Consider the following 4,918-nt stretch of genomic DNA (forward strand, 5'->3'; position numbering starts at 1 on the left):
ACAAATAGAGAGATGAGCAGATTTTGGGGTCATGAAAACCAGAGAGGAAAGATTAGAGAGTGCTTGTTCCTTCTCAGGTAAGCATGCTTTGCATTTGCCATTCGATTCTGTGTTTTTGTTTTTGCTTTGTGTTTGAGCTGTCTTTGTTTACACAGCGTGTTATAGTTGAAACCTGTTATATATCTACATGTATATTTAGTTGCAGTAGGATGGGTACAGGCGAAAATGGGTTCTTGTTTATACTCCTTGCCATACATGATGTTTATTTTCAGATTGTTCTTCTTCGTTGTTGTCCTTCTCCTCTTCTAGCTGTTCTTGTTCATATACATCTGGCTGTAGCTGTACAGATCTGCACAGTTTGCTTCTGACACTGCACTTGCTATGATTTTGGTAAAAGATGCATTTTTTCATAGAATATGACAACTTTAGTTTATTGTTAGCTCATTTTGGCCATTTTTATCAAACTCGAGCATACTCACAAAGAACCCAAAAAATGTCATGAGCTGTTTTCTCAGACACTTACCAAATCACATTTAAAAGTAAAAAGCCCATGCCTCCAAGTAATCAACAAACTGTTATGGAAAGCAGTTATCACCCCAATATGCTTCCGATCAGGTCCTATGGAATTTGAGCGCTTAATGGACTGTTCCGGAAACAACAAACCTATTTCTTTCTCTCTTATAATTGAATCCAAATTTTGGTGGTAGAATAAGCTCGAATATTGCTTGATGCGCTTGGATGACTCTTTGTAGAATAGAAAGAAATTCTGTTTGAGCACGACTGTGAGTAAGCGCTTACAAAAGGTATTTAAGACTGAAAAACAGTGAATATTTTCAGCCCTCTTGCTCTTTTCCCAAAGGTGCACGCATCTTTTCAAATCTTGCTTCGATGGGGGTCTTGGTTTAATAGCTTTTTAAAGTGCGTACTAGAGTTTCTGCACCTATATTGATTGCTGGTCAGACTATTATTAGGGAAGTAGCAGGTCACATACATCTTTTCATCCAAAAGCATCTGCAAGTTAAATTACGCTGAGATAATTTTTGTTCTCCTTTAATTCATTGGTCTCCACATTGGCAGAGTGGTTGAACCGTCAAGTTTACACAAAGTAAAAATATAATCCCTCTGCCAAGCGCCTAAAAGGAATGATGGCTCCTGACACGATGTCAGAGGATTTAGCAATCAATTCTTGCCGCCATCATCTTGGGAGAATGTAAAAAGGGCACTTGCCTAATTTAATGCGGTTGACTACGCTAAAAGACCTTCCTCCTTGGGCAGCGAGCACATTCAAAAGAGATAACAAGCTCTTTATGGTGGAGGGTGTCTTGGAGGACGCACCCACTTTTCCACGTTTCTCTCAACGACCTCCACTCACTCATTTACGTATCCCCATACATTTTAGACTGCCATAAAAGTTTTCGCTTGAAATGGGATTGGCGATCTTTCCACAAAACTTCATGAAGTTTAGAAAACAAATATATATATATATATAAAATGAAAGGCAATGTAATTAATATATATATTTTTTGAAAACGTTACTCCCATTCTTTTTCGCTGCAAACGTACCTCAACCTGTCGAATGCAGGCGTGACGTGGGGAAACACTAAAGTCTCTGTATTTTATGCAAACAAACCTGCACACCCCACTTTGTTTTAGCGTATCCTCCGGCTTCATCCTCGAACCACGTACAGGGTGTTTGGAATGTTTATGGGCGTCAGTTTGAAACCAAGGGCGAGCAGAGTTTGGAACTAAAATCTTTGGATTTAATGCCAGGATAAATCTTGCCCATCTCTGACATGACCAGGAACTTAAATCTTATCTTTTTCCCCCCTCCATTCGAATTTTTGCTCAGACACGCATGTCACATGTAATCTCTATGTGTTGGAGAATTAAAAGGCCAAGTCTTCTAGGAAACATTTCGCTGACATTTCTTTAGATAAATCATGTGAGAAAGTTGTTGCAGGGATTGATTTGAATCATGGGCTTCTACACGGATATTTGGTGGAGGAACTAGGTATGCTCACTGACATTGCTCTCTTCCATCTCAATAGCAATAGGTTTAGTGGCAGCATTCCTCTAGCTTTCAAGAACTTGCAGTTATTATCAGAAGTAGATGTCAGCAACAACTGGTTGTCTGGGTATTTCCCCATTGTGCTTTTGGAGTTAGAAAACCTTATCTATTTGGATCTGAGATTCAACAAGTTTAAAGGTGCTCTTCCTCCAGAGCTTTTCAACAAGAAGCTGGATGCTATCTTTGTGAACAACAACTATTTTGAGTTTGAAATCCCTCCCAATTTGGGTGACTCTCCAGATTCAGTAATTAGCTTTGCTAATAACAAGCTGAGTGGAGGGATTCCCCAAAGCATTGGCAAGATGGGTGGGACATTAAATGAAGTTTTGTTTCTCAATAATCAGCTGTCTGGATGCCTACCTGACGAGACAGGATTGCTGGGCCAAGTGAGTGTCCTTGACCTCAGCTTCAATGGCTTCGAAGGCCATCTGCCCTCATCTCTGGCCTGCCTTCACAGTGTGGAGCAGCTCATTCTTGCTCATAACAAGTTCCATGGAAGCATTCCTGATGGCATCTGCTCTTTACCTTCACTAAGGAACCTCACAGTTTCTTATAACTATTTTACAGGTGAGCGCCCAACTTGCCATGCTCTTCCGGCCAATGGAGTTGTCTTTGATGATTCACACAACTGCATTCCTGCGCATGGAGATCAGAGAACAGCTGGGGAATGTGCTGCTTTTGGTGTAAATCCTAAGAAATGCATTGAAATGCCTCTTCCTTCTCTCCCACTATGTGCTCTGGCACCTCCCCCTCATTTCCCAATACCAGTACCTTCCTTCATCTATGCCTCCCCTCCTCCACCGCCTCCTTCGCCTTCCCCTCGGCCTCCGCCTCCTACTCCACAATGCCCTAAATCCTTCCCTTCACCACCCCATTGAAACTGCATTGTTATCATAGGTTTCTGGGTTTCTGGATTGTGTATTTAGCATTAACGTTTGGGATCCCACTCCGTGATCCATCAGCATAAGTAGCAAGAGATGTATAACAGAAAGTGCATTGTCTTTTCTCATATTAAGTGCTCTCTCCAAAGCCTCTGTCCATTCTTCTATCCACTATACACTATCTCACGTCACACTGCATAAACAATGCTCAGATTTACTTCCCGTGGGTTCCCTCTGTTATGTTCTGGGGTAGTTAGTTTTGGGTTTTGCATTGATGGCGCCTTTTCTGATTTGGCTTTATGCCTTTGTAAGGAGATGGTTTTATTTCCAATGTCTTTGTGCATGAAAAATAACATTGTTTACAGAACTATTCAGTGAATGGTTAACCCCTTCATAAGCTTGATGCAATTCAGATGCGGAAATGTCTTCCATTATTCTAGAGAAATAAAGGCAATTAGGATTTCTTGTCAATGTGATCTAGCAAAGACTATGATCCATAACAAAATGGTTCGAACTTTTAGCTATTAGCTGCTTTGCTGTTACCTGTAAATATAACTGCTGCGTATTTTTCTTGACAGTATCATATTGGGCTGGCAAACTGAGCTTTGTTATTTATAATTCTTACTCTGTATTTTTGGGTGAAATTAGCATCTATCTTCTTTTGGGAATAAGTATTCATGTGACACTTTTTGTGCTCCAATAAAGGACTAAGTATGCCCAACTACTATGCCTATTATTGGAGCACTACCAACTCTTCTTTTATTATGATTTATACCTTATACCTATATACTTAATTTTATTTTAATTAACTTTTTGTTATGAGTAGGTTTGAAGAGATTCTATATTTGTTTATAATAGAAATCAGGAAACAAAATTGAAGCTAGTTAATATTAAGATTATAGTCTAGTTAAAGTTCTCAGAATTTGTTTGCAGGAAAACACATATCATTAACATATTTAACATAAGTTGATAACAACTAGGCATTTTTCTACCTCAAAACATTAGTTATAAATATCATCGATTATAAGAATAGTTTAATAAATATATGAAATAACTATATTTGTTTCAATTAAAAAATGAAATATATTGATTTTATTGTTTTATTATTGTAAATAATTCTCAGTATATTTTGGTACAAATTATTTGAATGAGTAATATTTTTAAACAATTTTAATAACTATTTATGTTAAAATGATGAAATCTGAACAAAGAAAACAAAAAAATTACATGTAAATGATTTAAATTTTCTATGAAATTGAATATTCAACTTTCATTGATTTATTTACTGACATGTTTTAGTAGTAATTCTTTTGAAATTTGTATGGGTCTAATGTGCCAGTATTCATGAAACTAGTATCGGTTTTCCCAAAATGTAGTTTCAAAAGTCATGACACTATTTGTAGTTTTTTGAAATAAAGAACACGCTCAGTATAGCTTATGTTGTAAGTTGAAAAATGGTTTAGTTTGTTTGTAATTATGAACAAAAGCTAGTTATAGTCAAAGATCAATGCTTTCAAAGTCTAAGGGATCATATTACCATTGTCTACTGAAAAAGTTTCAAACTCCCACAAATAGCTTGCCATTTTATTTTAATTGCTTGTTTATCAAAGGCTACGAAAAGTGTTTGGGACTAGTATTTGAAACTTTGACAGTGTTGAATATTGAAATCTTATGAGCCTTCTCATGGGCACAATGAAATTGTTTGACTAGAATCTGTCAACTTATACTTTCTGCATATAGCTTCACATTAGGGTCAAAGATCTGGTAAATCAATGCATGTTTTCCCATATTTGGCATTTAATCAGTTCTTTCTCCTTGGCATTCAAAATACCCATTTGATTAATGTTCAAGCAAAGCACAACATCACCTTATTCTCTCTATATTTGCCTCCATGTGAGAAAACTAGCAAATGATTTTAATAATTTCACAAATAATGAGTCAGAGCATTGGATACCAGAGACAAATTTCT

General features: G+C 37.0%; 1 pseudogene; it reads left to right on the forward strand.

Moving 5' to 3' along the window:
- Positions 1–209: 209 nt before the first annotated feature.
- Positions 210–3,524, forward strand: LOC149541310 (leucine-rich repeat extensin-like protein 6 pseudogene; annotated as a pseudogene).
- Positions 3,525–4,918: the final 1,394 nt, after the last annotated feature.

The sequence above is a fragment of the Cupressus sempervirens genome, chromosome 8, assembly GCF_028749045.1.
Source record: "Cupressus sempervirens isolate cs-2001-9-10 chromosome 8, ASM2874904v1, whole genome shotgun sequence".
Lineage (NCBI taxonomy): Eukaryota > Viridiplantae > Streptophyta > Pinopsida > Cupressales > Cupressaceae > Cupressus > Cupressus sempervirens.